Consider the following 25,989-nt stretch of genomic DNA (forward strand, 5'->3'; position numbering starts at 1 on the left):
ACCTGTTTCGACGCATATAATTGGCTCTTTTGCCCCCCTTGAAGCGGCAATTTTTTTGAAGCATATGATTGGCTCTTTTGCCACGCTGTTGTTAGGACTCTGTTCGGATTTGTTAGGAACTGTTAGGACCTTGTTAGGACTTGTTAGGACTTGTTAGGAACTGTTAGGACTTTGTTAGGAATTGTTAGGAATTGTTAGGACTTGGTTAGGACTTGTTAGGACTTCTTAAAGCAGTCCAATTAGTGGAGGGTACGGCCACGACTACAACAGGGCAACCCCGTGCACGCTCTGGGCCTGGACTGTGCTGAAAAAACCCGAAGGTCAGGCAACAAGCCGATCACAAAAAAGGGCAGGGGCGGCAAGACCCCAGCAGACTTCCCCGGGAAGGGCTGCCGTGACCCGGATTCGAACCGGGGTTGCTGCGGCCACAACGCAGAGTACTAACCACTATACGATCACGGCGTGCCACCGGGCTGCCCAAGAAACCTGCATGCGGGTCTGCCTGAGTACAATGGCCGTGAGGGGACTGCCGTCTCTATGCAGAAGTCACAATCATTTTTGAGTTTTTTTTAAAAACGGCAAAACCCCTGTCGAAGTAGATTCGGTCCCCGAGGCAGGAAGCTGCCATGAAAGCCAAAGGGAGAAGTCTAAAGACGTAGTCGGCAGGATTCGAACTTGCGCGGGGAGACCCCAATGGATTTCTAGTCCATCGCCTTAACCACTCGGCCACGACTACATGCCGCCACTGTTGGTAAACTTTATTCTTTGGCCGTTCCCTCCGAAACGGAGCTCTAGACACACCAGCACAAAAGGCGATCGAGGTTACTCATCGCCCGAACAGGGACTTGAACCCTGGACCCTCAGATTAAAAGTCTGATGCTCTACCGACTGAGCTATCCGGGCTCACAAAAGAGTCCCAGGGCTTCACGCCTCAGGCAAGTACGGGATTTCATTACCATGACCTGTTAGCTACTCTTTGGTCTATGGACAGGGTAAATATTACTAGAATGCCAGAATGAGCAGGTAACTGCTTCAGCCTTCAAACAGAGTGCGTATTATCTATTTAAGTGGAGAAATCTTGCTTCTGCTTGAGACTCTCTTTACTTCAGGAAAAGCAGTCTTCATCCAAAACGTCACCAGAGAGGCAACGTTTCTAAGCTCAAGGAAATGTAGCTACGTCTACGTAACATGCCGAAGTGACTCTTGAGCTGCACGAGAAAGAGCACATTTGACAAAACGTGAGCCTGCCAGTGAAAACCCAGCTAAAATCTTTTTTGTGATTTGGTCTTTTCTACATAAAACCGTCCAACATAAATAAAGGGTGTCGTGTGAAAACGTCACCGTGATATCCTTGGTAGTGATTGCCCGACCGAGGGGCGAAATCAATGCGATGTCAAGTACCGGAATCAAACTTTGACGCTTTTAATCTCGGGACTATAAACATCAAAACAAAAAACCACACACAACAAACTTCTCTTTTGCAACAAAGTCGTAAGTCTCTCAAGAGACTGGCAAAAATTGCCAAAGCTGACTGTATTTCAAGTCATCCTGGCGGGGTATTGGGTAAAGTTTTCAACCAGCAATGATCACGCCTCGGATAAACCTCATAGGCTACGATATTGCCTCTGCGAAAGAATGATGGAAAAGGTCACGACCTCTCCTGTTCACATTCCCGGACGCTGGACGACAGGGTGGTATTCAAGCTTAAAAACTGAAATTAGACTTCAGGTGCTGCTTTGCTGCATGTTGTGCCTTTTCAGCAGGTGAGAGATCTGCACAACAAGTTTGTTCATGATCCGCTTTCTACTTAGAAAAGCAAAAGTGCAAATACACGTTTGAATTATTTAAGGAAAACAATCCGGGGGAGAGAATGGTGGGAATCCCGAAAACAAAGAGGGTGGAGCCATAGTCCTTAACCTCTCGGAAAATGGCTCAGGTCAGGATCAACTGGATTAGCGACGATCTACAACAGTTGAAAACAAAGACCTGTTCCAGCTCTTCTATGGTTTCATGCTGTAAGTGCAGTATGTGGTCAAAACCATATACTTGAGCTGCAGAAATAAAGCAGCTCGTGAGCTGGAACGTACAACAAGAGCAGTCCAAAGCCAGGGAACAGACACTCGTAGTCGGCAGGGTTTGAACCTGCGCGGGGAGACCCCAATGGATTTCAAGTCCATCGCCTTAACCACTCGGCCACGACTACAACAGGGCAACCCCGTGCACGCTCTGGGCCTGGACTGTGCTGAAAAAACCCGAAGGTCAGGCAACAAGCCGATCACAAAAAAGGGCAGGGGCGGCAAGACCCCAGCAGACTTCCCCGGGAAGGGCTGCCGTGACCCGGATTCGAACCGGGGTTGCTGCGGCCACAACGCAGAGTACTAACCACTATACGATCACGGCGTGCCACCGGGCTGCCCAAGAAACCTGCATGCGGGTCTGCCTGAGTACAATGGCCGTGAGGGGACTGCCGTCTCTATGCAGAAGTCACAATCATTTTTGAGTTTTTTTTAAAAACGGCAAAACCCCTGTCGAAGTAGATTCGGTCCCCGAGGCAGGAAGCTGCCATGAAAGCCAAAGGGAGAAGTCTAAAGACGTAGTCGGCAGGATTCGAACTTGCGCGGGGAGACCCCAATGGATTTCTAGTCCATCGCCTTAACCACTCGGCCACGACTACATGCCGCCACTGTTGGTAAACTTTATTCTTTGGCCGTTCCCTCCGAAACGGAGCTCTAGACACACCAGCACAAAAGGCGATCGAGGTTACTCATCGCCCGAACAGGGACTTGAACCCTGGACCCTCAGATTAAAAGTCTGATGCTCTACCGACTGAGCTATCCGGGCTCACAAAAGAGTCCCAGGGCTTCACGCCTCAGGCAAGTACGGGATTTCATTACCATGACCTGTTAGCTACTCTTTGGTCTATGGACAGGGTAAATATTACTAGAATGCCAGAATGAGCAGGTAACTGCTTCAGCCTTCAAACAGAGTGCGTATTATCTATTTAAGTGGAGAAATCTTGCTTCTGCTTGAGACTCTCTTTACTTCAGGAAAAGCAGTCTTCATCCAAAACGTCACCAGAGAGGCAACGTTTCTAAGCTCAAGGAAATGTAGCTACGTCTACGTAACATGCCGAAGTGACTCTTGAGCTGCACGAGAAAGAGCACATTTGACAAAACGTGAGCCTGCCAGTGAAAACCCAGCTAAAATCTTTTTTGTGATTTGGTCTTTTCTACATAAAACCGTCCAACATAAATAAAGGGTGTCGTGTGAAAACGTCACCGTGATATCCTTGGTAGTGATTGCCCGACCGAGGGGCGAAATCAATGCGATGTCAAGTACCGGAATCAAACTTTGACGCTTTTAATCTCGGGACTATAAACATCAAAACAAAAAACCACACACAACAAACTTCTCTTTTGCAACAAAGTCGTAAGTCTCTCAAGAGACTGGCAAAAATTGCCAAAGCTGACTGTATTTCAAGTCATCCTGGCGGGGTATTGGGTAAAGTTTTCAACCAGCAATGATCACGCCTCGGATAAACCTCATAGGCTACGATATTGCCTCTGCGAAAGAATGATGGAAAAGGTCACGACCTCTCCTGTTCACATTCCCGGACGCTGGACGACAGGGTGGTATTCAAGCTTAAAAACTGAAATTAGACTTCAGGTGCTGCTTTGCTGCATGTTGTGCCTTTTCAGCAGGTGAGAGATCTGCACAACAAGTTTGTTCATGATCCGCTTTCTACTTAGAAAAGCAAAAGTGCAAATACACGTTTGAATTATTTAAGGAAAACAATCCGGGGGAGAGAATGGTGGGAATCCCGAAAACAAAGAGGGTGGAGCCATAGTCCTTAACCTCTCGGAAAATGGCTCAGGTCAGGATCAACTGGATTAGCGACGATCTACAACAGTTGAAAACAAAGACCTGTTCCAGCTCTTCTATGGTTTCATGCTGTAAGTGCAGTATGTGGTCAAAACCATATACTTGAGCTGCAGAAATAAAGCAGCTCGTGAGCTGGAACGTACAACAAGAGCAGTCCAAAGCCAGGGAACAGACACTCGTAGTCGGCAGGGTTTGAACCTGCGCGGGGAGACCCCAATGGATTTCAAGTCCATCGCCTTAACCACTCGGCCACGACTACAACAGGGCAACCCCGTGCACGCTCTGGGCCTGGACTGTGCTGAAAAAACCCGAAGGTCAGGCAACAAGCCGATCACAAAAAAGGGCAGGGGCGGCAAGACCCCAGCAGACTTCCCCGGGAAGGGCTGCCGTGACCCGGATTCGAACCGGGGTTGCTGCGGCCACAACGCAGAGTACTAACCACTATACGATCACGGCGTGCCACCGGGCTGCCCAAGAAACCTGCATGCGGGTCTGCCTGAGTACAATGGCCGTGAGGGGACTGCCGTCTCTATGCAGAAGTCACAATCATTTTTGAGTTTTTTTTAAAAACGGCAAAACCCCTGTCGAAGTAGATTCGGTCCCCGAGGCAGGAAGCTGCCATGAAAGCCAAAGGGAGAAGTCTAAAGACGTAGTCGGCAGGATTCGAACTTGCGCGGGGAGACCCCAATGGATTTCTAGTCCATCGCCTTAACCACTCGGCCACGACTACATGCCGCCACTGTTGGTAAACTTTATTCTTTGGCCGTTCCCTCCGAAACGGAGCTCTAGACACACCAGCACAAAAGGCGATCGAGGTTACTCATCGCCCGAACAGGGACTTGAACCCTGGACCCTCAGATTAAAAGTCTGATGCTCTACCGACTGAGCTATCCGGGCTCACAAAAGAGTCCCAGGGCTTCACGCCTCAGGCAAGTACGGGATTTCATTACCATGACCTGTTAGCTACTCTTTGGTCTATGGACAGGGTAAATATTACTAGAATGCCAGAATGAGCAGGTAACTGCTTCAGCCTTCAAACAGAGTGCGTATTATCTATTTAAGTGGAGAAATCTTGCTTCTGCTTGAGACTCTCTTTACTTCAGGAAAAGCAGTCTTCATCCAAAACGTCACCAGAGAGGCAACGTTTCTAAGCTCAAGGAAATGTAGCTACGTCTACGTAACATGCCGAAGTGACTCTTGAGCTGCACGAGAAAGAGCACATTTGACAAAACGTGAGCCTGCCAGTGAAAACCCAGCTAAAATCTTTTTTGTGATTTGGTCTTTTCTACATAAAACCGTCCAACATAAATAAAGGGTGTCGTGTGAAAACGTCACCGTGATATCCTTGGTAGTGATTGCCCGACCGAGGGGCGAAATCAATGCGATGTCAAGTACCGGAATCAAACTTTGACGCTTTTAATCTCGGGACTATAAACATCAAAACAAAAAACCACACACAACAAACTTCTCTTTTGCAACAAAGTCGTAAGTCTCTCAAGAGACTGGCAAAAATTGCCAAAGCTGACTGTATTTCAAGTCATCCTGGCGGGGTATTGGGTAAAGTTTTCAACCAGCAATGATCACGCCTCGGATAAACCTCATAGGCTACGATATTGCCTCTGCGAAAGAATGATGGAAAAGGTCACGACCTCTCCTGTTCACATTCCCGGACGCTGGACGACAGGGTGGTATTCAAGCTTAAAAACTGAAATTAGACTTCAGGTGCTGCTTTGCTGCATGTTGTGCCTTTTCAGCAGGTGAGAGATCTGCACAACAAGTTTGTTCATGATCCGCTTTCTACTTAGAAAAGCAAAAGTGCAAATACACGTTTGAATTATTTAAGGAAAACAATCCGGGGGAGAGAATGGTGGGAATCCCGAAAACAAAGAGGGTGGAGCCATAGTCCTTAACCTCTCGGAAAATGGCTCAGGTCAGGATCAACTGGATTAGCGACGATCTACAACAGTTGAAAACAAAGACCTGTTCCAGCTCTTCTATGGTTTCATGCTGTAAGTGCAGTATGTGGTCAAAACCATATACTTGAGCTGCAGAAATAAAGCAGCTCGTGAGCTGGAACGTACAACAAGAGCAGTCCAAAGCCAGGGAACAGACACTCGTAGTCGGCAGGGTTTGAACCTGCGCGGGGAGACCCCAATGGATTTCAAGTCCATCGCCTTAACCACTCGGCCACGACTACAACAGGGCAACCCCGTGCACGCTCTGGGCCTGGACTGTGCTGAAAAAACCCGAAGGTCAGGCAACAAGCCGATCACAAAAAAGGGCAGGGGCGGCAAGACCCCAGCAGACTTCCCCGGGAAGGGCTGCCGTGACCCGGATTCGAACCGGGGTTGCTGCGGCCACAACGCAGAGTACTAACCACTATACGATCACGGCGTGCCACCGGGCTGCCCAAGAAACCTGCATGCGGGTCTGCCTGAGTACAATGGCCGTGAGGGGACTGCCGTCTCTATGCAGAAGTCACAATCATTTTTGAGTTTTTTTTAAAAACGGCAAAACCCCTGTCGAAGTAGATTCGGTCCCCGAGGCAGGAAGCTGCCATGAAAGCCAAAGGGAGAAGTCTAAAGACGTAGTCGGCAGGATTCGAACTTGCGCGGGGAGACCCCAATGGATTTCTAGTCCATCGCCTTAACCACTCGGCCACGACTACATGCCGCCACTGTTGGTAAACTTTATTCTTTGGCCGTTCCCTCCGAAACGGAGCTCTAGACACACCAGCACAAAAGGCGATCGAGGTTACTCATCGCCCGAACAGGGACTTGAACCCTGGACCCTCAGATTAAAAGTCTGATGCTCTACCGACTGAGCTATCCGGGCTCACAAAAGAGTCCCAGGGCTTCACGCCTCAGGCAAGTACGGGATTTCATTACCATGACCTGTTAGCTACTCTTTGGTCTATGGACAGGGTAAATATTACTAGAATGCCAGAATGAGCAGGTAACTGCTTCAGCCTTCAAACAGAGTGCGTATTATCTATTTAAGTGGAGAAATCTTGCTTCTGCTTGAGACTCTCTTTACTTCAGGAAAAGCAGTCTTCATCCAAAACGTCACCAGAGAGGCAACGTTTCTAAGCTCAAGGAAATGTAGCTACGTCTACGTAACATGCCGAAGTGACTCTTGAGCTGCACGAGAAAGAGCACATTTGACAAAACGTGAGCCTGCCAGTGAAAACCCAGCTAAAATCTTTTTTGTGATTTGGTCTTTTCTACATAAAACCGTCCAACATAAATAAAGGGTGTCGTGTGAAAACGTCACCGTGATATCCTTGGTAGTGATTGCCCGACCGAGGGGCGAAATCAATGCGATGTCAAGTACCGGAATCAAACTTTGACGCTTTTAATCTCGGGACTATAAACATCAAAACAAAAAACCACACACAACAAACTTCTCTTTTGCAACAAAGTCGTAAGTCTCTCAAGAGACTGGCAAAAATTGCCAAAGCTGACTGTATTTCAAGTCATCCTGGCGGGGTATTGGGTAAAGTTTTCAACCAGCAATGATCACGCCTCGGATAAACCTCATAGGCTACGATATTGCCTCTGCGAAAGAATGATGGAAAAGGTCACGACCTCTCCTGTTCACATTCCCGGACGCTGGACGACAGGGTGGTATTCAAGCTTAAAAACTGAAATTAGACTTCAGGTGCTGCTTTGCTGCATGTTGTGCCTTTTCAGCAGGTGAGAGATCTGCACAACAAGTTTGTTCATGATCCGCTTTCTACTTAGAAAAGCAAAAGTGCAAATACACGTTTGAATTATTTAAGGAAAACAATCCGGGGGAGAGAATGGTGGGAATCCCGAAAACAAAGAGGGTGGAGCCATAGTCCTTAACCTCTCGGAAAATGGCTCAGGTCAGGATCAACTGGATTAGCGACGATCTACAACAGTTGAAAACAAAGACCTGTTCCAGCTCTTCTATGGTTTCATGCTGTAAGTGCAGTATGTGGTCAAAACCATATACTTGAGCTGCAGAAATAAAGCAGCTCGTGAGCTGGAACGTACAACAAGAGCAGTCCAAAGCCAGGGAACAGACACTCGTAGTCGGCAGGGTTTGAACCTGCGCGGGGAGACCCCAATGGATTTCAAGTCCATCGCCTTAACCACTCGGCCACGACTACAACAGGGCAACCCCGTGCACGCTCTGGGCCTGGACTGTGCTGAAAAAACCCGAAGGTCAGGCAACAAGCCGATCACAAAAAAGGGCAGGGGCGGCAAGACCCCAGCAGACTTCCCCGGGAAGGGCTGCCGTGACCCGGATTCGAACCGGGGTTGCTGCGGCCACAACGCAGAGTACTAACCACTATACGATCACGGCGTGCCACCGGGCTGCCCAAGAAACCTGCATGCGGGTCTGCCTGAGTACAATGGCCGTGAGGGGACTGCCGTCTCTATGCAGAAGTCACAATCATTTTTGAGTTTTTTTTAAAAACGGCAAAACCCCTGTCGAAGTAGATTCGGTCCCCGAGGCAGGAAGCTGCCATGAAAGCCAAAGGGAGAAGTCTAAAGACGTAGTCGGCAGGATTCGAACTTGCGCGGGGAGACCCCAATGGATTTCTAGTCCATCGCCTTAACCACTCGGCCACGACTACATGCCGCCACTGTTGGTAAACTTTATTCTTTGGCCGTTCCCTCCGAAACGGAGCTCTAGACACACCAGCACAAAAGGCGATCGAGGTTACTCATCGCCCGAACAGGGACTTGAACCCTGGACCCTCAGATTAAAAGTCTGATGCTCTACCGACTGAGCTATCCGGGCTCACAAAAGAGTCCCAGGGCTTCACGCCTCAGGCAAGTACGGGATTTCATTACCATGACCTGTTAGCTACTCTTTGGTCTATGGACAGGGTAAATATTACTAGAATGCCAGAATGAGCAGGTAACTGCTTCAGCCTTCAAACAGAGTGCGTATTATCTATTTAAGTGGAGAAATCTTGCTTCTGCTTGAGACTCTCTTTACTTCAGGAAAAGCAGTCTTCATCCAAAACGTCACCAGAGAGGCAACGTTTCTAAGCTCAAGGAAATGTAGCTACGTCTACGTAACATGCCGAAGTGACTCTTGAGCTGCACGAGAAAGAGCACATTTGACAAAACGTGAGCCTGCCAGTGAAAACCCAGCTAAAATCTTTTTTGTGATTTGGTCTTTTCTACATAAAACCGTCCAACATAAATAAAGGGTGTCGTGTGAAAACGTCACCGTGATATCCTTGGTAGTGATTGCCCGACCGAGGGGCGAAATCAATGCGATGTCAAGTACCGGAATCAAACTTTGACGCTTTTAATCTCGGGACTATAAACATCAAAACAAAAAACCACACACAACAAACTTCTCTTTTGCAACAAAGTCGTAAGTCTCTCAAGAGACTGGCAAAAATTGCCAAAGCTGACTGTATTTCAAGTCATCCTGGCGGGGTATTGGGTAAAGTTTTCAACCAGCAATGATCACGCCTCGGATAAACCTCATAGGCTACGATATTGCCTCTGCGAAAGAATGATGGAAAAGGTCACGACCTCTCCTGTTCACATTCCCGGACGCTGGACGACAGGGTGGTATTCAAGCTTAAAAACTGAAATTAGACTTCAGGTGCTGCTTTGCTGCATGTTGTGCCTTTTCAGCAGGTGAGAGATCTGCACAACAAGTTTGTTCATGATCCGCTTTCTACTTAGAAAAGCAAAAGTGCAAATACACGTTTGAATTATTTAAGGAAAACAATCCGGGGGAGAGAATGGTGGGAATCCCGAAAACAAAGAGGGTGGAGCCATAGTCCTTAACCTCTCGGAAAATGGCTCAGGTCAGGATCAACTGGATTAGCGACGATCTACAACAGTTGAAAACAAAGACCTGTTCCAGCTCTTCTATGGTTTCATGCTGTAAGTGCAGTATGTGGTCAAAACCATATACTTGAGCTGCAGAAATAAAGCAGCTCGTGAGCTGGAACGTACAACAAGAGCAGTCCAAAGCCAGGGAACAGACACTCGTAGTCGGCAGGGTTTGAACCTGCGCGGGGAGACCCCAATGGATTTCAAGTCCATCGCCTTAACCACTCGGCCACGACTACAACAGGGCAACCCCGTGCACGCTCTGGGCCTGGACTGTGCTGAAAAAACCCGAAGGTCAGGCAACAAGCCGATCACAAAAAAGGGCAGGGGCGGCAAGACCCCAGCAGACTTCCCCGGGAAGGGCTGCCGTGACCCGGATTCGAACCGGGGTTGCTGCGGCCACAACGCAGAGTACTAACCACTATACGATCACGGCGTGCCACCGGGCTGCCCAAGAAACCTGCATGCGGGTCTGCCTGAGTACAATGGCCGTGAGGGGACTGCCGTCTCTATGCAGAAGTCACAATCATTTTTGAGTTCTTTTCAACGGCAAAACCCCTGTCGAAGTAGATTCGGTCCCCGAGGCAGGAAGCTGCCATGAAAGCCAAAGGGAGAAGTCTAAAGACGTAGTCGGCAGGATTCGAACTTGCGCGGGGAGACCCCAATGGATTTCTAGTCCATCGCCTTAACCACTCGGCCACGACTACATGCCGCCACTGTTGGTAAACTTTATTCTTTGGCCGTTCCCTCCGAAACGGAGCTCTAGACACACCAGCACAAAAGGCGATCGAGGTTACTCATCGCCCGAACAGGGACTTGAACCCTGGACCCTCAGATTAAAAGTCTGATGCTCTACCGACTGAGCTATCCGGGCTCACAAAAGAGTCCCAGGGCTTCACGCCTCAGGCAAGTACGGGATTTCATTACCATGACCTGTTAGCTACTCTTTGGTCTATGGACAGGGTAAATATTACTAGAATGCCAGAATGAGCAGGTAACTGCTTCAGCCTTCAAACAGAGTGCGTATTATCTATTTAAGTGGAGAAATCTTGCTTCTGCTTGAGACTCTCTTTACTTCAGGAAAAGCAGTCTTCATCCAAAACGTCACCAGAGAGGCAACGTTTCTAAGCTCAAGGAAATGTAGCTACGTCTACGTAACATGCCGAAGTGACTCTTGAGCTGCACGAGAAAGAGCACATTTGACAAAACGTGAGCCTGCCAGTGAAAACCCAGCTAAAATCTTTTTTGTGATTTGGTCTTTTCTACATAAAACCGTCCAACATAAATAAAGGGTGTCGTGTGAAAACGTCACCGTGATATCCTTGGTAGTGATTGCCCGACCGAGGGGCGAAATCAATGCGATGTCAAGTACCGGAATCAAACTTTGACGCTTTTAATCTCGGGACTATAAACATCAAAACAAAAAACCACACACAACAAACTTCTCTTTTGCAACAAAGTCGTAAGTCTCTCAAGAGACTGGCAAAAATTGCCAAAGCTGACTGTATTTCAAGTCATCCTGGCGGGGTATTGGGTAAAGTTTTCAACCAGCAATGATCACGCCTCGGATAAACCTCATAGGCTACGATATTGCCTCTGCGAAAGAATGATGGAAAAGGTCACGACCTCTCCTGTTCACATTCCCGGACGCTGGACGACAGGGTGGTATTCAAGCTTAAAAACTGAAATTAGACTTCAGGTGCTGCTTTGCTGCATGTTGTGCCTTTTCAGCAGGTGAGAGATCTGCACAACAAGTTTGTTCATGATCCGCTTTCTACTTAGAAAAGCAAAAGTGCAAATACACGTTTGAATTATTTAAGGAAAACAATCCGGGGGAGAGAATGGTGGGAATCCCGAAAACAAAGAGGGTGGAGCCATAGTCCTTAACCTCTCGGAAAATGGCTCAGGTCAGGATCAACTGGATTAGCGACGATCTACAACAGTTGAAAACAAAGACCTGTTCCAGCTCTTCTATGGTTTCATGCTGTAAGTGCAGTATGTGGTCAAAACCATATACTTGAGCTGCAGAAATAAAGCAGCTCGTGAGCTGGAACGTACAACAAGAGCAGTCCAAAGCCAGGGAACAGACACTCGTAGTCGGCAGGGTTTGAACCTGCGCGGGGAGACCCCAATGGATTTCAAGTCCATCGCCTTAACCACTCGGCCACGACTACAACAGGGCAACCCTCCGAACGCTCTGGGCCTGGACTGTGCTGAAAAAACCCGAAGGTCAGGCAACAAGCCGATCACAAAAAAGGGCAGGGGCGGCAAGACCCCAGCAGACTTCCCCGGGAAGGGCTGCCGTGACCCGGATTCGAACCGGGGTTGCTGCGGCCACAACGCAGAGTACTAACCACTATACGATCACGGCGTGCCACCGGGCTGCCCAAGAAACCTGCATGCGGGTCTGCCTGAGTACAATGGCCGTGAGGGGACTGCCGTCTCTATGCAGAAGTCACAATCATTTTTGAGTTCTTTTCAACGGCAAAACCCCTGTCGAAGTAGATTCGGTCCCCGAGGCAGGAAGCTGCCATGAAAGCCAAAGGGAGAAGTCTAAAGACGTAGTCGGCAGGATTCGAACTTGCGCGGGGAGACCCCAATGGATTTCTAGTCCATCGCCTTAACCACTCGGCCACGACTACATGCCGCCACTGTTGGTAAACTTTATTCTTTGGCCGTTCCCTCCGAAACGGAGCTCTAGACACACCAGCACAAAAGGCGATCGAGGTTACTCATCGCCCGAACAGGGACTTGAACCCTGGACCCTCAGATTAAAAGTCTGATGCTCTACCGACTGAGCTATCCGGGCTCACAAAAGAGTCCCAGGGCTTCACGCCTCAGGCAAGTACGGGATTTCATTACCATGACCTGTTAGCTACTCTTTGGTCTATGGACAGGGTAAATATTACTAGAATGCCAGAATGAGCAGGTAACTGCTTCAGCCTTCAAACAGAGTGCGTATTATCTATTTAAGTGGAGAAATCTTGCTTCTGCTTGAGACTCTCTTTACTTCAGGAAAAGCAGTCTTCATCCAAAACGTCACCAGAGAGGCAACGTTTCTAAGCTCAAGGAAATGTAGCTACGTCTACGTAACATGCCGAAGTGACTCTTGAGCTGCACGAGAAAGAGCACATTTGACAAAACGTGAGCCTGCCAGTGAAAACCCAGCTAAAATCTTTTTTGTGATTTGGTCTTTTCTACATAAAACCGTCCAACATAAATAAAGGGTGTCGTGTGAAAACGTCACCGTGATATCCTTGGTAGTGATTGCCCGACCGAGGGGCGAAATCAATGCGATGTCAAGTACCGGAATCAAACTTTGACGCTTTTAATCTCGGGACTATAAACATCAAAACAAAAAACCACACACAACAAACTTCTCTTTTGCAACAAAGTCGTAAGTCTCTCAAGAGACTGGCAAAAATTGCCAAAGCTGACTGTATTTCAAGTCATCCTGGCGGGGTATTGGGTAAAGTTTTCAACCAGCAATGATCACGCCTCGGATAAACCTCATAGGCTACGATATTGCCTCTGCGAAAGAATGATGGAAAAGGTCACGACCTCTCCTGTTCACATTCCCGGACGCTGGACGACAGGGTGGTATTCAAGCTTAAAAACTGAAATTAGACTTCAGGTGCTGCTTTGCTGCATGTTGTGCCTTTTCAGCAGGTGAGAGATCTGCACAACAAGTTTGTTCATGATCCGCTTTCTACTTAGAAAAGCAAAAGTGCAAATACACGTTTGAATTATTTAAGGAAAACAATCCGGGGGAGAGAATGGTGGGAATCCCGAAAACAAAGAGGGTGGAGCCATAGTCCTTAACCTCTCGGAAAATGGCTCAGGTCAGGATCAACTGGATTAGCGACGATCTACAACAGTTGAAAACAAAGACCTGTTCCAGCTCTTCTATGGTTTCATGCTGTAAGTGCAGTATGTGGTCAAAACCATATACTTGAGCTGCAGAAATAAAGCAGCTCGTGAGCTGGAACGTACAACAAGAGCAGTCCAAAGCCAGGGAACAGACACTCGTAGTCGGCAGGGTTTGAACCTGCGCGGGGAGACCCCAATGGATTTCAAGTCCATCGCCTTAACCACTCGGCCACGACTACAACAGGGCAACCCTCCGAACGCTCTGGGCCTGGACTGTGCTGAAAAAACCCGAAGGTCAGGCAACAAGCCGATCACAAAAAAGGGCAGGGGCGGCAAGACCCCAGCAGACTTCCCCGGGAAGGGCTGCCGTGACCCGGATTCGAACCGGGGTTGCTGCGGCCACAACGCAGAGTACTAACCACTATACGATCACGGCGTGCCACCGGGCTGCCCAAGAAACCTGCATGCGGGTCTGCCTGAGTACAATGGCCGTGAGGGGACTGCCGTCTCTATGCAGAAGTCACAATCATTTTTGAGTTTTTTTTAAAAACGGCAAAACCCCTGTCGAAGTAGATTCGGTCCCCGAGGCAGGAAGCTGCCATGAAAGCCAAAGGGAGAAGTCTAAAGACGTAGTCGGCAGGATTCGAACTTGCGCGGGGAGACCCCAATGGATTTCTAGTCCATCGCCTTAACCACTCGGCCACGACTACATGCCGCCACTGTTGGTAAACTTTATTCTTTGGCCGTTCCCTCCGAAACGGAGCTCTAGACACACCAGCACAAAAGGCGATCGAGGTTACTCATCGCCCGAACAGGGACTTGAACCCTGGACCCTCAGATTAAAAGTCTGATGCTCTACCGACTGAGCTATCCGGGCTCACAAAAGAGTCCCAGGGCTTCACGCCTCAGGCAAGTACGGGATTTCATTACCATGACCTGTTAGCTACTCTTTGGTCTATGGACAGGGTAAATATTACTAGAATGCCAGAATGAGCAGGTAACTGCTTCAGCCTTCAAACAGAGTGCGTATTATCTATTTAAGTGGAGAAATCTTGCTTCTGCTTGAGACTCTCTTTACTTCAGGAAAAGCAGTCTTCATCCAAAACGTCACCAGAGAGGCAACGTTTCTAAGCTCAAGGAAATGTAGCTACGTCTACGTAACATGCCGAAGTGACTCTTGAGCTGCACGAGAAAGAGCACATTTGACAAAACGTGAGCCTGCCAGTGAAAACCCAGCTAAAATCTTTTTTGTGATTTGGTCTTTTCTACATAAAACCGTCCAACATAAATAAAGGGTGTCGTGTGAAAACGTCACCGTGATATCCTTGGTAGTGATTGCCCGACCGAGGGGCGAAATCAATGCGATGTCAAGTACCGGAATCAAACTTTGACGCTTTTAATCTCGGGACTATAAACATCAAAACAAAAAACCACACACAACAAACTTCTCTTTTGCAACAAAGTCGTAAGTCTCTCAAGAGACTGGCAAAAATTGCCAAAGCTGACTGTATTTCAAGTCATCCTGGCGGGGTATTGGGTAAAGTTTTCAACCAGCAATGATCACGCCTCGGATAAACCTCATAGGCTACGATATTGCCTCTGCGAAAGAATGATGGAAAAGGTCACGACCTCTCCTGTTCACATTCCCGGACGCTGGACGACAGGGTGGTATTCAAGCTTAAAAACTGAAATTAGACTTCAGGTGCTGCTTTGCTGCATGTTGTGCCTTTTCAGCAGGTGAGAGATCTGCACAACAAGTTTGTTCATGATCCGCTTTCTACTTAGAAAAGCAAAAGTGCAAATACACGTTTGAATTATTTAAGGAAAACAATCCGGGGGAGAGAATGGTGGGAATCCCGAAAACAAAGAGGGTGGAGCCATAGTCCTTAACCTCTCGGAAAATGGCTCAGGTCAGGATCAACTGGATTAGCGACGATCTACAACAGTTGAAAACAAAGACCTGTTCCAGCTCTTCTATGGTTTCATGCTGTAAGTGCAGTATGTGGTCAAAACCATATACTTGAGCTGCAGAAATAAAGCAGCTCGTGAGCTGGAACGTACAACAAGAGCAGTCCAAAGCCAGGGAACAGACACTCGTAGTCGGCAGGGTTTGAACCTGCGCGGGGAGACCCCAATGGATTTCAAGTCCATCGCCTTAACCACTCGGCCACGACTACAACAGGGCAACCCCGTGCACGCTCTGGGCCTGGACTGTGCTGAAAAAACCCGAAGGTCAGGCAACAAGCCGATCACAAAAAAGGGCAGGGGCGGCAAGACCCCAGCAGACTTCCCCGGGAAGGGCTGCCGTGACCCGGATTCGAACCGGGGTTGCTGCGGCCACAACGCAGAGTACTAACCACTATACGATCACGGCGTGCCACCGGGCTGCCCAAGAAACCTGCATGCGGGTCTGCCTGAGTACAATGGCCGTGAGGGGACTGCCGTCTCTATGCAGAAGTCACAATCATTTTTGAGTTCTTTTCAACGGCAAAACCCCTGTCGAAGTAGATTCGGTCGGTCCCCGAGGCAGGAAGCTGCCATGAAAGCCAAAGGGAGAAGTCTAAAGACGTAGTCGGCAGGATTCGAACTTGCGCGGGGAGACCCCAATGGATTTCTAGTCCATCGCCTTAACCACTCGGCCACGACTACATGCCGCCACTGTTGGTAAACTTTATTCTTTGGCCGTTCCCTCCGAAACGGAGCTCTAGACACACCAGCACAAAAGGCGATCGAGGTTACTCATCGCCCGAACAGGGACTTGAACCCTGGACCCTCAGATTAAAAGTCTGATGCTCTACCGACTGAGCTATCCGGGCTCACAAAAGAGTCCCAGGGCTTCACGCCTCAGGCAAGTACGGGATTTCATTACCATGACCTGTTAGCTACTCTTTGGTCTATGGACAGGGTAAATATTACTAGAATGCCAGAATGAGCAGGTAACTGCTTCAGCCTTCAAACAGAGTGCGTATTATCTATTTAAGTGGAGAAATCTTGCTTCTGCTTGAGACTCTCTTTACTTCAGGAAAAGCAGTCTTCATCCAAAACGTCACCAGAGAGGCAACGTTTCTAAGCTCAAGGAAATGTAGCTACGTCTACGTAACATGCCGAAGTGACTCTTGAGCTGCACGAGAAAGAGCACATTTGACAAAACGTGAGCCTGCCAGTGAAAACCCAGCTAAAATCTTTTTTGTGATTTGGTCTTTTCTACATAAAACCGTCCAACATAAATAAAGGGTGTCGTGTGAAAACGTCACCGTGATATCCTTGGTAGTGATTGCCCGACCGAGGGGCGAAATCAATGCGATGTCAAGTACCGGAATCAAACTTTGACGCTTTTAATCTCGGGACTATAAACATCAAAACAAAAAACCACACACAACAAACTTCTCTTTTGCAACAAACTCGTAAGTCTCTCAAGAGACTGGCAAAAATTGCCAAAGCTGACTGTATTTCAAGTCATCCTGGCGGGGTATTGGGTAAAGTTTTCAACCAGCAATGATCACGCCTCGGATAAACCTCATAGGCTACGATATTGCCTCTGCGAAAGAATGATGGAAAAGGTCACGACCTCTCCTGTTCACATTCCCGGACGCTGGACGACAGGGTGGTATTCAAGCTTAAAAACTGAAATTAGACTTCAGGTGCTGCTTTGCTGCATGTTGTGCCTTTTCAGCAGGTGAGAGATCTGCACAACAAGTTTGTTCATGATCCGCTTTCTACTTAGAAAAGCAAAAGTGCAAATACACGTTTGAATTATTTAAGGAAAACAATCCGGGGAAGAGAATTGTGGGAATCCCGAAAACAAAGAGGGTGGAGCCATAGTCCTTAACCTCTCAGAAAATGGCTCAGGTCAGGATCAACTGGATTAGCGACGATCTACAACAGTTGTAAACAAAGACCTGTTCCAGCTCTTCTATGGTTTCATGCTGTAAGTGCAGTATGTGGTCAAAACCATATACTTGAGCTGCAGAAATAAAGCAGCTCGTGAGCTGGAACGTACAACAAGAGTAGTCCAAAGCCAGGGAACAGACACTCGTAGTCGGCAGGGTTTGAACCTGCGCGGGGACACCCCAATGGATTTCAAGTCCATCGCCTTAACCACTCGGCCACGACTACAAGAGGGCAACCCTCCGAACGCTCTGGGCCTGGAGTGTGCTGAAAAAAACCCGAAGGTCAGGCAACAAGCCGATCACAAAAAAGGGCAGGGGCGGCAAGACCCCAACAGACTTCCCCGGGAAGGGCTGCCGTGACCCGGATTCGAACCGGGGTTGCTGCGGCCACAACGCAGAGTACTAACCACTATACGATCACGGCGTGCCACCGGGCTGCCCAAGAAAGCTGCACGCGGGTCTGCCTGAGTACAATGGCCGTGAGGGGACTGCCGTCTCTATGCAGAAGTCACAATCATTTTTGAGTTCTTTTCAACGGCAAAACCCCTGTCGAAGTAGATTCGGTCGGTCCCCGAGGCAGAAAGCTGCCATGAAAGCCAAAGGGAGAAGTCTAAAGACGTAGTCGGCAGGATTCGAACTTGCGCGGGGAGACCCCAATGGATTTCTAGTCCATCGCCTTAACCACTCGGCCACGACTACATGCCGCCAGTGTTGATAAACTTTATTCTTTGCCCGTTCCCTCCGAAACGGAGCTCTAGACACAACAGCACAAAAGGCGATCGAGGTTACTCATCGCCCGAACAGGGACTTGAACCCTGGACCCTCAGATTAAAAGTCTGATGCTCTACCGACTGAGCTATCCGGGCTCACAAAAGAGCCCCAGGGCTTCACGCCTCAGGCAGGTACGGGATTTCATTACCATGACCTGTTAGCTACTCTTTGGTCTATGGACAGGGTAAATATTACTAGAATGCCAGAATGAGCAGGTAACTGCTTCAGCCTTCAAACAGAGTGCGTATTATCTATTTAAGTGGAGAAATCTTGCTTCTGCTTGAGACTCTCTTTACTTCAGGAAAAGCAGTCTTCATGCAAAACGTCACCAGAGAGGCAACGTTTCTAAGCTCAAGGAAATGTAGCTACGTCTACGTAACATGCCGAAGTGACTCCTGAGCTGCACGAGAAAAAGCACATTTGACAAAACGTGAGCCTGCCCGTGAAAACCCAGCTAAAATCTTTTTTGTGATTTGGTCTTTTCTACATAAAACCGTCCAACATAAATAAAGGGTGTCGTGTGAAAACGTCACCGTGATATCCTTGGTAGTGATTGCCCGACCGAGGGGCGAAATCAATGCGATGTCAAGTACCGGAATCAAACTTTGACGCTTTTAATCTCGGGACTATAAACATCAAAACAAAAAACCACACACAACAAACTTCTCTTTTGCAACAAACTCGTAAGTCTCTCAAGAGACTGGCAAAAATTGCCAAAGCTGACTGTATTTCAAGTCATCCTGGCGGGGTATTGGGTAAAGTTTTCAACCAGCAATGATCACGCCTCGGATAAACCTCATAGGCTACGATATTGCCTCTGCGAAAGAATGATGGAAAAGGTCACGACCTCTCCTGTTCACATTCCCGGACGCTGGACGACAGGGTGGTATTCAAGCTTAAAAACTGAAAGTAGACTTCAGGTGCTGCTTTGCTGCATGCTGTGCCTTTTCAGCAGGTGAGAGATCTGCACAACAAGTTTGTTCATGATCCGCTTTCTACTTAGAAAAGCAAAAGTGCAAATACACGTTTGAATTATTTAAGGAAAACAATCCGGGGGAGAGAATTGTGGGAATCCCGAAAACAAAGAGGGTGGAGCCATAGTCCTTAACCTCTCAGAAAATGGCTCAGGTCAGGATCAACTGGATTAGCGACGATCTACAACAGTTGTAAACAAAGACCTGTTCCAGCTCTTCTATGGTTTCATGCTGTAAGTGCAGTATGTGGTCAAAACCATATACTTGAGCTGCAGAAATAAAGCAGCTCGTGAGCTGGAACGTACAACAAGAGTAGTCCAAAGCCAGGGAACAGACACTCGTAGTCGGCAGGGTTTGAACCTGCGCGGGGAGACCCCAATGGATTTCAAGTCCATCGCCTTAACCACTCGGCCACGACTACAACAGGGCAAGCCTCCGAACGCTCTGGGCCTGGAGTGTGCTGAAAAAAACCCGAAGGTCAGGCAACAAGCCGATCACAAAAAAGGGCAGGGGCGGCAAGACCCCAACAGACTTCCCCGGGAAGGGCTGCCGTGACCCGGATTCGAACCGGGGTTGCTGCGGCCACAACGCAGAGTACTAACCACTATACGATCACGGCGTGCCACCGGGCTGCCCAAGAAACCTGCACGCGGGTCTGCCTGAGTACAATGGCCGTGAGGGGACTGCCGTCTCTATGCAGAAGTCACAATCATTTTTGAGTTCTTTTCAACGGCAAAACCCCTGTCGAAGTAGATTCGGTCGGTCCCCGAGGCAGAAAGCTGCCATGAAAGCCAAAGGGAGAAGTCTAAAGACGTAGTCGGCAGGATTCGAACTTGCACGGGGAGACCCCAATGGATTTCTAGTCCATCGCCTTAACCACTCGGCCACGACTACATGCCGCCAGTGTTGATAAACTTTATTCTTTGCCCGTTCCCTCCGAAACGGAGCTCTAGACACACCAGCACAAAAGGCGATCGAGGTTACTCATCGCCCGAACAGGGACTTGAACCCTGGACCCTCAGATTAAAAGTCTGATGCTCTACCGACTGAGCTATCCGGGCTCACAAAAGAGTGCCAGGGCTTCACGCCTCAGGCAGGTACGGGATTTCATTACCATGACCTGTTAGCTACTCTTTGGTCTATGGACAGGGTAAATATTACTAGAATGCCAGAATGAGCAGGTAACTGCTTCAGCCTTCAAACAGAGTGCGTATTATCTATTTAAGTGGAGAAATCTTGCTTCTGCTTGAGACTCTCTTTACTTCAGGAAAAGCAGTCTTCATGCAAAACGTCACCAGAGAGGCAACGTTTCTAAGCTCAAGGAAATGTAGCTACGTCTACGTAACATGCCGAAGTGACTCCTGAGCTGCACGAGAAAAAGCACATTTGACAAAACGTGAGCCTGCCCGTGAAAACCCAGCTAAAATCTTTTTTGTCATTTGGTCTTTTCTACATAAAACCGTCCAACATAAATAAAGGGTGTCGTGTGAAAACGTCACCGTGATATCCTTGGTAGTGATTGCCCGACCGAGGGGCGAAATCAATGCGATGTCAAGTACCGGAATCAAACTTTGACGCTTTTAATCTCGGGACTATAAACATCAAAACAAAAAACCACACACAACAAACTTCTCTTTTGCAACAAACTCGTAAGTCTCTCAAGAGACTGGCAAAAATTGCCAAAGCTGACTGTATTTCAAGTCATCCTGGCGGGGTATTGGGTAAAGTTTTCAACCAGCAATGATCACGCCTCGGATAAACCTCATAGGCTACGATATTGCCTCTGCGAAAGAATGATGGAAAAGGTCACGACCTCTCCTGTTCACATTCCCGGACGCTGGACGACAGGGTGGTATTCAAGCTTAAAAACTGAAAGTAGACTTCAGGTGCTGCTTTGCTGCATGCTGTGCCTTTTCAGCAGGTGAGAGATCTGCACAACAAGTTTGTTCATGATCCGCTTTCTACTTAGAAAAGCAAAAGTGCAAATACACGTTTGAATTATTTAAGGAAAACAATCCGGGGGAGAGAATTGTGGGAATCCCGAAAACAAAGAGGGTGGAGCCATAGTCCTTAACCTCTCAGAAAATGGCTCAGGTCAGGATCAACTGGATTAGCGACGATCTACAACAGTTGTAAACAAAGACCTGTTCCAGCTCTTCTATGGTTTCATGCTGTAAGTGCAGTATGTGGTCAAAACCATATACTTGAGCTGCAGAAATAAAGCAGCTCGTGAGCTGGAACGTACAACAAGAGTAGTCCAAAGCCAGGGAACAGACACTCGTAGTCGGCAGGGTTTGAACCTGCGCGGGGAGACCCCAATGGATTTCAAGTCCATCGCCTTAACCACTCGGCCACGACTACAACAGGGCAACCCTCTGAACGCTCTGGGCCTGGAGTGTGCTGAAAAAAACCCGAAGGTCAGGCAACAAGCCGATCACATAAAAGGGCCGGGGCGGCAAGACCCCAACAGACTTCCCCGGGAAGGGCTGCCGTGACCCGGATTCGAACCGGGGTTGCTGCGGCCACAACGCAGAGTACTAACCACTATACGATCACGGCGTGCCACCGGGCTGCCCAAGAAACCTGCACGCGGGTCTGCCTGAGTACAATGGCCGTGAGGGGACTGCCGTCTCTATGCAGAAGTCACAATCATTTTTGAGTTCTTTTCAACGGCAAAACCCCTGTCGAAGTAGATTCGGTCGGTCCCCGAGGCAGAAAGCTGCCATGAAAGCCAAAGGGAGAAGTCTAAAGACGTAGTCGGCAGGATTCGAACTTGCGCGGGGAGACCCCAATGGATTTCTAGTCCATCGCCTTAACCACTCGGCCACGACTACATGCCGCCAGTGTTGATAAACTTTATTCTTTGGCCGTTCCCTCCGAAACGGAGCTCTAGACACACCAGCACAAAAGGCGATCGAGGTTACTCATCGCCCGAACAGGGACTTGAACCCTGGACCCTCAGATTAAAAGTCTGATGCTCTACCGACTGAGCTATCCGGGCTCACAAAAGAGTCCCAGGGCTTCACGCCTCAGGCAGGTACGGGATTTCATTACCATGACCTGTTAGCTACTCTTTGGTCTATGGACAGGGTAAATATTACTAGAATGCCAGAATGAGCAGGTAACTGCTTCAGCCTTCAAACAGAGTGCGTATTATCTATTTAAGTGGAGAAATCTTGCTTCTGCTTGAGACTCTCTTTACTTCAGGAAAAGCAGTCTTCATCCAAAACGTCACCAGAGAGGCAACGTTTCTAAGCTCAAGGAAATGTAGCTACGTCTACGTAACATGCCGAAGTGACTCCTGAGCTGCACGAGAAAAAGCACATTTGACAAAACGTGAGCCTGCCCGTGAAAACCCAGCTAAAATCTTTTTTGTGATTTGGTCTTTTCTACATAAAACCGTCCAACATAAATAAAGGGTGTCGTGTGAAAACGTCACCGTGATATCCTTGGTAGTGATTGCCCGACCGAGGGGCGAAATCAATGCGATGTCAAGTACCGGAATCAAACTTTGACGCTTTTAATCTTGGGACTATAAACATCAAAACAAAAAACCACACACAACAAACTTCTCTTTTGCAACAAACTCGTAAGTCTCTCAAGAGACTGGCAAAAATTGCCAAAGCTGACTGTATTTCAAGTCATCCTGGCGGGGTATTGGGTAAAGTTTTCAACCAGCAATGATCACGCCTCGGATAAACCTCATAGGCTACGATATTGCCTCTGCGAAAGAATGATGGAAAAGGTCACGACCTCTCCTGTTCACATTCCCGGACGCTGGACGACAGGGTGGTATTCAAGCTTAAAAACTGAAAGTAGACTTCAGGTGCTGCTTTGCTGCATGCTGTGCCTTTTCAGCAGGTGAGAGATCTGCACAACAAGTTTGTTCATGATCCGCTTTCTACTTAGAAAAGCAAAAGTGCAAATACACGTTTGAATTATTTAAGGAAAACAATCCGGGGGAGAGAATTGTGGGAATCCCGAAAACAAAGAGGGTGGAGCCATAGTCCTTAACCTCTCAGAAAATGGCTCAGGTCAGGATCAACTGGATTAGCGACGATCTACAACAGTTGTAAACAAAGACCTGTTCCAGCTCTTCTATGGTTTCATGCTGTAAGTGCAGTATGTGGTCAAAACCATATACTTGAGCTGCAGAAATAAAGCAGCTCGTGAGCTGGAACGTACAACAAGAGTAGTCCAAAGCCAGGGAACAGACACTCGTAGTCGGCAGGGTTTGAACCTGCGCGGGGAGACCCCAATGGATTTCAAGTCCATCGCCTTAACCACTCGGCCACGACTACAACAGGGCAACCCTCCGAACGCTCTGGGCCTGGAGTGTGCTGAAAAAAACCCGAAGGTCAGGCAACAAGCCGATCACATAAAAGGGCCGGGGCGGCAAGACCCCAACAGACTTCCCCGGGAAGGGCTGCCGTGACCCGGATTCGAACCGGGGTTGCTGCGGCCACAACGCAGAGTACTAACCACTATACGATCACGGCGTGCCACCGGGCTGCCCAAGAAACCTGCACGCGGGTCTGCCTGAGTACAATGGCCGTGAGGGGACTGCCGTCTCTATGCAGAAGTCACAATCATTTTTGAGTTCTTTTCAACGGCAAAACCCCTGTCGAAGTAGATTCGGTCGGTCCCCGAGGCAGAAAGCTGCCATGAAAGCCAAAGGGAGAAGTCTAAAGACGTAGTCGGCAGGATTCGAACTTGCGCGGGGAGACCCCAATGGATTTCTAGTCCATTGCCTTAACCACTCGGCCACGACTACATGCCGCCGGTGTTGATAAACTTTATTCTTTGGCCGTTCCCTCCGAAACGGAGCTCTAGACACACCAGCACAAAAGGCGATCGAGGTTACTCATCGCCCGAACAGGGACTTGAACCCTGGACCCTCAGATTAAAAGTCTGATGCTCTACCGACTGAGCTATCCGGGCTCACAAAAGAGTCCCAGGGCTTCACGCCTCAGGCAGGTACGGGATTTCATTACCATGACCTGTTAGCTACTCTTTGGTCTATGGACAGGGTAAATATTACTAGAATGCCAGAATGAGCAGGTAACTGCTTCAGCCTTCAAACAGAGTGCGTATTATCTATTTAAGTGGAGAAATCTTGCTTCTGCTTGAGACTCTCTTTACTTCAGGAAAAGCAGTCTTCATCCAAAACGTCACCAGAGAGGCAACGTTTCTAAGCTCAAGGAAATGTAGCTACGTCTACGTAACATGCCGAAGTGACTCCTGAGCTGCACGAGAAAAAGCACATTTGACAAAACGTGAGCCTGCCCGTGAAAACCCAGCTAAAATCTTTTTTGTGATTTGGTCTTTTCTACATAAAACCGTCCAACATAAATAAAGGGTGTCGTGTGAAAACGTCACCGTGATATCCTTGGTAGTGATTGCCCGACCGAGGGGCGAAATCAATGCGATGTCAAGTACCGGAATCAAACTTTGACGCTTTTAATCTCGGGACTATAAACATCAAAACAAAAAACCACACACAACAAACTTCTCTTTTGCAACAAACTCGTAAGTCTCTCAAGAGACTGGCAAAAATTGCCAAAGCTGACTGTATTTCAAGTCATCCTGGCGGGGTATTGGGTAAAGTTTTCAACCAGCAATGATCACGCCTCGGATAAACCTCATAGGCTACGATATTGCCTCTGCGAAAGAATGATGGAAAAGGTCACGACCTCTCCTGTTCACATTCCCGGACGCTGGACGACAGGGTGGTATTCAAGCTTAAAAACTGAAAGTAGACTTCAGGTGCTGCTTTGCTGCATGCTGTGCCTTTTCAGCAGGTGAGAGATCTGCACAACAAGTTTGTTCATGATCCGCTTTCTACTTAGAAAAGCAAAAGTGCAAATACACGTTTGAATTATTTAAGGAAAACAATCCGGGGGAGAGAATTGTGGGAATCCCGAAAACAAAGAGGGTGGAGCCATAGTCCTTAACCTCTCAGAAAATGGCTCAGGTCAGGATCAACTGGATCAGCGACGATCTACAACAGTTGTAAACAAAGACCTGTTCCAGCTCTTCTATGGTTTCATGCTGTAAGTGCAGTATGTGGTCAAAACCATATACTTGAGCTGCAGAAATAAAGCAGCTCGTGAGCTGGAACGTACAACAAGAGTAGTCCAAAGCCAGGGAACAGACACTCGTAGTCGGCAGGGTTTGAACCTGCGCGGGGAGACCCCAATGGATTTCAAGTCCATCGCCTTAACCACTCGGCCACGACTACAACAGGGCAACCCTCCGAACGCTCTGGGCCTGGAGTGTGCTGAAAAAAACTCGAAGGTCAGGCAACAAGCCGATCACAAAAAAGGGCAGGGGCGGCAAGACCCCAACAGACTTCCCCGGGAAGGGCTGCCGTGACCCGGATTCGAACCGGGGTTGCTGCGGCCACAACGCAGAGTACTAACCACTATACGATCACGGCGTGCCACCGGGCTGCCCAAGAAACCTGCACGCGGGTCTGCCTGAGTACAATGGCCGTGAGGGGACTGCCGTCTCTATGCAGAAGTCACAATCATTTTTGAGTTCTTTTCAACGGCAAAACCCCTGTCGAAGTAGATTCGGTCGGTCCCCGAGGCAGAAAGCTGCCATGAAAGCCAAAGGGAGAAGTCTAAAGACGTAGTCGGCAGGATTCGAACTTGCGCGGGGAGACCCCAATGGATTTCTAGTCCATCGCCTTAACCACTCGGCCACGACTACATGCCGCCAGTGTTGATAAACTTTATTCTTTGGCCGTTCCCTCCGAAACGGAGC

At 48.5% G+C, this 25,989-nt stretch overlaps 67 non-coding genes across 67 annotated transcripts; all 67 read right to left on the bottom strand.

Moving 5' to 3' along the window:
• Positions 1 to 390: 390 nt before the first annotated feature.
• On the bottom strand, positions 391 to 462 carry trnah-gug (transfer RNA histidin (anticodon GUG)). Its single transcript has one exon. It is a non-coding gene; the product is annotated as a tRNA-His (tRNA).
• Positions 463 to 654: 192 nt separating this feature from the next.
• Positions 655 to 736, bottom strand: trnas-aga (transfer RNA serine (anticodon AGA)). Its single transcript has one exon. It is a non-coding gene; the product is annotated as a tRNA-Ser (tRNA).
• A 94-nt stretch (positions 737 to 830) lies between these two features.
• Positions 831 to 903, bottom strand: trnak-uuu (transfer RNA lysine (anticodon UUU)). Its single transcript has one exon. It is a non-coding gene; the product is annotated as a tRNA-Lys (tRNA).
• Positions 904 to 1,496: 593 nt separating this feature from the next.
• LOC129434645 (U4 spliceosomal RNA) lies at positions 1,497 to 1,637 on the bottom strand. The gene has a single exon (XR_008640916.1). It is a non-coding gene; the product is annotated as a U4 spliceosomal RNA (small nuclear RNA).
• A 484-nt stretch (positions 1,638 to 2,121) lies between these two features.
• trnas-uga (transfer RNA serine (anticodon UGA)) lies at positions 2,122 to 2,203 on the bottom strand. The gene has a single exon. It is a non-coding gene; the product is annotated as a tRNA-Ser (tRNA).
• A 125-nt stretch (positions 2,204 to 2,328) lies between these two features.
• On the bottom strand, positions 2,329 to 2,400 carry trnah-gug (transfer RNA histidin (anticodon GUG)). Its single transcript has one exon. It is a non-coding gene; the product is annotated as a tRNA-His (tRNA).
• Positions 2,401 to 2,592: 192 nt separating this feature from the next.
• trnas-aga (transfer RNA serine (anticodon AGA)) lies at positions 2,593 to 2,674 on the bottom strand. Its single transcript has one exon. It is a non-coding gene; the product is annotated as a tRNA-Ser (tRNA).
• A 94-nt stretch (positions 2,675 to 2,768) lies between these two features.
• trnak-uuu (transfer RNA lysine (anticodon UUU)) lies at positions 2,769 to 2,841 on the bottom strand. Its single transcript has one exon. It is a non-coding gene; the product is annotated as a tRNA-Lys (tRNA).
• A 593-nt stretch (positions 2,842 to 3,434) lies between these two features.
• Positions 3,435 to 3,575, bottom strand: LOC129434651 (U4 spliceosomal RNA). Its single transcript, XR_008640923.1, has one exon. It is a non-coding gene; the product is annotated as a U4 spliceosomal RNA (small nuclear RNA).
• A 484-nt stretch (positions 3,576 to 4,059) lies between these two features.
• On the bottom strand, positions 4,060 to 4,141 carry trnas-uga (transfer RNA serine (anticodon UGA)). Its single transcript has one exon. It is a non-coding gene; the product is annotated as a tRNA-Ser (tRNA).
• A 125-nt stretch (positions 4,142 to 4,266) lies between these two features.
• Positions 4,267 to 4,338, bottom strand: trnah-gug (transfer RNA histidin (anticodon GUG)). Its single transcript has one exon. It is a non-coding gene; the product is annotated as a tRNA-His (tRNA).
• A 192-nt stretch (positions 4,339 to 4,530) lies between these two features.
• trnas-uga (transfer RNA serine (anticodon UGA)) lies at positions 4,531 to 4,612 on the bottom strand. The gene has a single exon. It is a non-coding gene; the product is annotated as a tRNA-Ser (tRNA).
• Positions 4,613 to 4,706: 94 nt separating this feature from the next.
• Positions 4,707 to 4,779, bottom strand: trnak-uuu (transfer RNA lysine (anticodon UUU)). The gene has a single exon. It is a non-coding gene; the product is annotated as a tRNA-Lys (tRNA).
• A 593-nt stretch (positions 4,780 to 5,372) lies between these two features.
• Positions 5,373 to 5,513, bottom strand: LOC129434650 (U4 spliceosomal RNA). Its single transcript, XR_008640922.1, has one exon. It is a non-coding gene; the product is annotated as a U4 spliceosomal RNA (small nuclear RNA).
• A 484-nt stretch (positions 5,514 to 5,997) lies between these two features.
• Positions 5,998 to 6,079, bottom strand: trnas-uga (transfer RNA serine (anticodon UGA)). Its single transcript has one exon. It is a non-coding gene; the product is annotated as a tRNA-Ser (tRNA).
• A 125-nt stretch (positions 6,080 to 6,204) lies between these two features.
• On the bottom strand, positions 6,205 to 6,276 carry trnah-gug (transfer RNA histidin (anticodon GUG)). Its single transcript has one exon. It is a non-coding gene; the product is annotated as a tRNA-His (tRNA).
• Positions 6,277 to 6,468: 192 nt separating this feature from the next.
• trnas-aga (transfer RNA serine (anticodon AGA)) lies at positions 6,469 to 6,550 on the bottom strand. The gene has a single exon. It is a non-coding gene; the product is annotated as a tRNA-Ser (tRNA).
• Positions 6,551 to 6,644: 94 nt separating this feature from the next.
• trnak-uuu (transfer RNA lysine (anticodon UUU)) lies at positions 6,645 to 6,717 on the bottom strand. The gene has a single exon. It is a non-coding gene; the product is annotated as a tRNA-Lys (tRNA).
• Positions 6,718 to 7,310: 593 nt separating this feature from the next.
• LOC129434649 (U4 spliceosomal RNA) lies at positions 7,311 to 7,451 on the bottom strand. The gene has a single exon (XR_008640921.1). It is a non-coding gene; the product is annotated as a U4 spliceosomal RNA (small nuclear RNA).
• Positions 7,452 to 7,935: 484 nt separating this feature from the next.
• Positions 7,936 to 8,017, bottom strand: trnas-uga (transfer RNA serine (anticodon UGA)). The gene has a single exon. It is a non-coding gene; the product is annotated as a tRNA-Ser (tRNA).
• Positions 8,018 to 8,142: 125 nt separating this feature from the next.
• On the bottom strand, positions 8,143 to 8,214 carry trnah-gug (transfer RNA histidin (anticodon GUG)). The gene has a single exon. It is a non-coding gene; the product is annotated as a tRNA-His (tRNA).
• Positions 8,215 to 8,406: 192 nt separating this feature from the next.
• On the bottom strand, positions 8,407 to 8,488 carry trnas-aga (transfer RNA serine (anticodon AGA)). The gene has a single exon. It is a non-coding gene; the product is annotated as a tRNA-Ser (tRNA).
• Positions 8,489 to 8,582: 94 nt separating this feature from the next.
• On the bottom strand, positions 8,583 to 8,655 carry trnak-uuu (transfer RNA lysine (anticodon UUU)). The gene has a single exon. It is a non-coding gene; the product is annotated as a tRNA-Lys (tRNA).
• Positions 8,656 to 9,248: 593 nt separating this feature from the next.
• On the bottom strand, positions 9,249 to 9,389 carry LOC129434648 (U4 spliceosomal RNA). The gene has a single exon (XR_008640920.1). It is a non-coding gene; the product is annotated as a U4 spliceosomal RNA (small nuclear RNA).
• A 484-nt stretch (positions 9,390 to 9,873) lies between these two features.
• On the bottom strand, positions 9,874 to 9,955 carry trnas-uga (transfer RNA serine (anticodon UGA)). The gene has a single exon. It is a non-coding gene; the product is annotated as a tRNA-Ser (tRNA).
• A 125-nt stretch (positions 9,956 to 10,080) lies between these two features.
• trnah-gug (transfer RNA histidin (anticodon GUG)) lies at positions 10,081 to 10,152 on the bottom strand. Its single transcript has one exon. It is a non-coding gene; the product is annotated as a tRNA-His (tRNA).
• A 189-nt stretch (positions 10,153 to 10,341) lies between these two features.
• trnas-aga (transfer RNA serine (anticodon AGA)) lies at positions 10,342 to 10,423 on the bottom strand. The gene has a single exon. It is a non-coding gene; the product is annotated as a tRNA-Ser (tRNA).
• Positions 10,424 to 10,517: 94 nt separating this feature from the next.
• On the bottom strand, positions 10,518 to 10,590 carry trnak-uuu (transfer RNA lysine (anticodon UUU)). The gene has a single exon. It is a non-coding gene; the product is annotated as a tRNA-Lys (tRNA).
• Positions 10,591 to 11,183: 593 nt separating this feature from the next.
• On the bottom strand, positions 11,184 to 11,324 carry LOC129434647 (U4 spliceosomal RNA). The gene has a single exon (XR_008640918.1). It is a non-coding gene; the product is annotated as a U4 spliceosomal RNA (small nuclear RNA).
• Positions 11,325 to 11,808: 484 nt separating this feature from the next.
• Positions 11,809 to 11,890, bottom strand: trnas-uga (transfer RNA serine (anticodon UGA)). The gene has a single exon. It is a non-coding gene; the product is annotated as a tRNA-Ser (tRNA).
• Positions 11,891 to 12,015: 125 nt separating this feature from the next.
• Positions 12,016 to 12,087, bottom strand: trnah-gug (transfer RNA histidin (anticodon GUG)). Its single transcript has one exon. It is a non-coding gene; the product is annotated as a tRNA-His (tRNA).
• A 189-nt stretch (positions 12,088 to 12,276) lies between these two features.
• On the bottom strand, positions 12,277 to 12,358 carry trnas-aga (transfer RNA serine (anticodon AGA)). The gene has a single exon. It is a non-coding gene; the product is annotated as a tRNA-Ser (tRNA).
• Positions 12,359 to 12,452: 94 nt separating this feature from the next.
• Positions 12,453 to 12,525, bottom strand: trnak-uuu (transfer RNA lysine (anticodon UUU)). The gene has a single exon. It is a non-coding gene; the product is annotated as a tRNA-Lys (tRNA).
• A 593-nt stretch (positions 12,526 to 13,118) lies between these two features.
• LOC141364466 (U4 spliceosomal RNA) lies at positions 13,119 to 13,259 on the bottom strand. The gene has a single exon (XR_012370176.1). It is a non-coding gene; the product is annotated as a U4 spliceosomal RNA (small nuclear RNA).
• Positions 13,260 to 13,743: 484 nt separating this feature from the next.
• On the bottom strand, positions 13,744 to 13,825 carry trnas-uga (transfer RNA serine (anticodon UGA)). The gene has a single exon. It is a non-coding gene; the product is annotated as a tRNA-Ser (tRNA).
• Positions 13,826 to 13,950: 125 nt separating this feature from the next.
• Positions 13,951 to 14,022, bottom strand: trnah-gug (transfer RNA histidin (anticodon GUG)). The gene has a single exon. It is a non-coding gene; the product is annotated as a tRNA-His (tRNA).
• Positions 14,023 to 14,214: 192 nt separating this feature from the next.
• trnas-aga (transfer RNA serine (anticodon AGA)) lies at positions 14,215 to 14,296 on the bottom strand. Its single transcript has one exon. It is a non-coding gene; the product is annotated as a tRNA-Ser (tRNA).
• A 94-nt stretch (positions 14,297 to 14,390) lies between these two features.
• trnak-uuu (transfer RNA lysine (anticodon UUU)) lies at positions 14,391 to 14,463 on the bottom strand. Its single transcript has one exon. It is a non-coding gene; the product is annotated as a tRNA-Lys (tRNA).
• Positions 14,464 to 15,056: 593 nt separating this feature from the next.
• LOC141364467 (U4 spliceosomal RNA) lies at positions 15,057 to 15,197 on the bottom strand. The gene has a single exon (XR_012370177.1). It is a non-coding gene; the product is annotated as a U4 spliceosomal RNA (small nuclear RNA).
• Positions 15,198 to 15,681: 484 nt separating this feature from the next.
• trnas-uga (transfer RNA serine (anticodon UGA)) lies at positions 15,682 to 15,763 on the bottom strand. The gene has a single exon. It is a non-coding gene; the product is annotated as a tRNA-Ser (tRNA).
• A 125-nt stretch (positions 15,764 to 15,888) lies between these two features.
• On the bottom strand, positions 15,889 to 15,960 carry trnah-gug (transfer RNA histidin (anticodon GUG)). Its single transcript has one exon. It is a non-coding gene; the product is annotated as a tRNA-His (tRNA).
• A 193-nt stretch (positions 15,961 to 16,153) lies between these two features.
• On the bottom strand, positions 16,154 to 16,235 carry trnas-aga (transfer RNA serine (anticodon AGA)). Its single transcript has one exon. It is a non-coding gene; the product is annotated as a tRNA-Ser (tRNA).
• Positions 16,236 to 16,329: 94 nt separating this feature from the next.
• On the bottom strand, positions 16,330 to 16,402 carry trnak-uuu (transfer RNA lysine (anticodon UUU)). Its single transcript has one exon. It is a non-coding gene; the product is annotated as a tRNA-Lys (tRNA).
• Positions 16,403 to 16,995: 593 nt separating this feature from the next.
• On the bottom strand, positions 16,996 to 17,136 carry LOC129435911 (U4 spliceosomal RNA). Its single transcript, XR_008641667.1, has one exon. It is a non-coding gene; the product is annotated as a U4 spliceosomal RNA (small nuclear RNA).
• A 484-nt stretch (positions 17,137 to 17,620) lies between these two features.
• On the bottom strand, positions 17,621 to 17,702 carry trnas-uga (transfer RNA serine (anticodon UGA)). Its single transcript has one exon. It is a non-coding gene; the product is annotated as a tRNA-Ser (tRNA).
• A 126-nt stretch (positions 17,703 to 17,828) lies between these two features.
• Positions 17,829 to 17,900, bottom strand: trnah-gug (transfer RNA histidin (anticodon GUG)). The gene has a single exon. It is a non-coding gene; the product is annotated as a tRNA-His (tRNA).
• Positions 17,901 to 18,093: 193 nt separating this feature from the next.
• On the bottom strand, positions 18,094 to 18,175 carry trnas-aga (transfer RNA serine (anticodon AGA)). Its single transcript has one exon. It is a non-coding gene; the product is annotated as a tRNA-Ser (tRNA).
• Positions 18,176 to 18,269: 94 nt separating this feature from the next.
• trnak-uuu (transfer RNA lysine (anticodon UUU)) lies at positions 18,270 to 18,342 on the bottom strand. The gene has a single exon. It is a non-coding gene; the product is annotated as a tRNA-Lys (tRNA).
• A 593-nt stretch (positions 18,343 to 18,935) lies between these two features.
• Positions 18,936 to 19,076, bottom strand: LOC129435913 (U4 spliceosomal RNA). Its single transcript, XR_008641669.1, has one exon. It is a non-coding gene; the product is annotated as a U4 spliceosomal RNA (small nuclear RNA).
• Positions 19,077 to 19,560: 484 nt separating this feature from the next.
• trnas-uga (transfer RNA serine (anticodon UGA)) lies at positions 19,561 to 19,642 on the bottom strand. The gene has a single exon. It is a non-coding gene; the product is annotated as a tRNA-Ser (tRNA).
• A 126-nt stretch (positions 19,643 to 19,768) lies between these two features.
• Positions 19,769 to 19,840, bottom strand: trnah-gug (transfer RNA histidin (anticodon GUG)). Its single transcript has one exon. It is a non-coding gene; the product is annotated as a tRNA-His (tRNA).
• Positions 19,841 to 20,033: 193 nt separating this feature from the next.
• On the bottom strand, positions 20,034 to 20,115 carry trnas-aga (transfer RNA serine (anticodon AGA)). The gene has a single exon. It is a non-coding gene; the product is annotated as a tRNA-Ser (tRNA).
• A 94-nt stretch (positions 20,116 to 20,209) lies between these two features.
• trnak-uuu (transfer RNA lysine (anticodon UUU)) lies at positions 20,210 to 20,282 on the bottom strand. Its single transcript has one exon. It is a non-coding gene; the product is annotated as a tRNA-Lys (tRNA).
• Positions 20,283 to 20,875: 593 nt separating this feature from the next.
• On the bottom strand, positions 20,876 to 21,016 carry LOC129435914 (U4 spliceosomal RNA). The gene has a single exon (XR_008641670.1). It is a non-coding gene; the product is annotated as a U4 spliceosomal RNA (small nuclear RNA).
• A 484-nt stretch (positions 21,017 to 21,500) lies between these two features.
• On the bottom strand, positions 21,501 to 21,582 carry trnas-uga (transfer RNA serine (anticodon UGA)). The gene has a single exon. It is a non-coding gene; the product is annotated as a tRNA-Ser (tRNA).
• Positions 21,583 to 21,708: 126 nt separating this feature from the next.
• trnah-gug (transfer RNA histidin (anticodon GUG)) lies at positions 21,709 to 21,780 on the bottom strand. The gene has a single exon. It is a non-coding gene; the product is annotated as a tRNA-His (tRNA).
• Positions 21,781 to 21,973: 193 nt separating this feature from the next.
• trnas-aga (transfer RNA serine (anticodon AGA)) lies at positions 21,974 to 22,055 on the bottom strand. The gene has a single exon. It is a non-coding gene; the product is annotated as a tRNA-Ser (tRNA).
• Positions 22,056 to 22,149: 94 nt separating this feature from the next.
• trnak-uuu (transfer RNA lysine (anticodon UUU)) lies at positions 22,150 to 22,222 on the bottom strand. Its single transcript has one exon. It is a non-coding gene; the product is annotated as a tRNA-Lys (tRNA).
• Positions 22,223 to 22,815: 593 nt separating this feature from the next.
• Positions 22,816 to 22,956, bottom strand: LOC141364468 (U4 spliceosomal RNA). Its single transcript, XR_012370178.1, has one exon. It is a non-coding gene; the product is annotated as a U4 spliceosomal RNA (small nuclear RNA).
• Positions 22,957 to 23,440: 484 nt separating this feature from the next.
• Positions 23,441 to 23,522, bottom strand: trnas-uga (transfer RNA serine (anticodon UGA)). Its single transcript has one exon. It is a non-coding gene; the product is annotated as a tRNA-Ser (tRNA).
• A 126-nt stretch (positions 23,523 to 23,648) lies between these two features.
• On the bottom strand, positions 23,649 to 23,720 carry trnah-gug (transfer RNA histidin (anticodon GUG)). Its single transcript has one exon. It is a non-coding gene; the product is annotated as a tRNA-His (tRNA).
• Positions 23,721 to 23,913: 193 nt separating this feature from the next.
• trnas-aga (transfer RNA serine (anticodon AGA)) lies at positions 23,914 to 23,995 on the bottom strand. Its single transcript has one exon. It is a non-coding gene; the product is annotated as a tRNA-Ser (tRNA).
• Positions 23,996 to 24,089: 94 nt separating this feature from the next.
• Positions 24,090 to 24,162, bottom strand: trnak-uuu (transfer RNA lysine (anticodon UUU)). The gene has a single exon. It is a non-coding gene; the product is annotated as a tRNA-Lys (tRNA).
• Positions 24,163 to 24,755: 593 nt separating this feature from the next.
• LOC141364469 (U4 spliceosomal RNA) lies at positions 24,756 to 24,896 on the bottom strand. Its single transcript, XR_012370179.1, has one exon. It is a non-coding gene; the product is annotated as a U4 spliceosomal RNA (small nuclear RNA).
• Positions 24,897 to 25,380: 484 nt separating this feature from the next.
• trnas-uga (transfer RNA serine (anticodon UGA)) lies at positions 25,381 to 25,462 on the bottom strand. The gene has a single exon. It is a non-coding gene; the product is annotated as a tRNA-Ser (tRNA).
• A 126-nt stretch (positions 25,463 to 25,588) lies between these two features.
• Positions 25,589 to 25,660, bottom strand: trnah-gug (transfer RNA histidin (anticodon GUG)). The gene has a single exon. It is a non-coding gene; the product is annotated as a tRNA-His (tRNA).
• Positions 25,661 to 25,853: 193 nt separating this feature from the next.
• Positions 25,854 to 25,935, bottom strand: trnas-aga (transfer RNA serine (anticodon AGA)). The gene has a single exon. It is a non-coding gene; the product is annotated as a tRNA-Ser (tRNA).
• Between the last annotated feature and the right edge of the window lie 54 nt (positions 25,936 to 25,989).

The sequence above is a fragment of the Misgurnus anguillicaudatus genome, chromosome 6 (genome assembly GCF_027580225.2).
Source record: "Misgurnus anguillicaudatus chromosome 6, ASM2758022v2, whole genome shotgun sequence".
NCBI classification, from domain to species: Eukaryota; Metazoa; Chordata; class Actinopteri; order Cypriniformes; family Cobitidae; genus Misgurnus; species Misgurnus anguillicaudatus.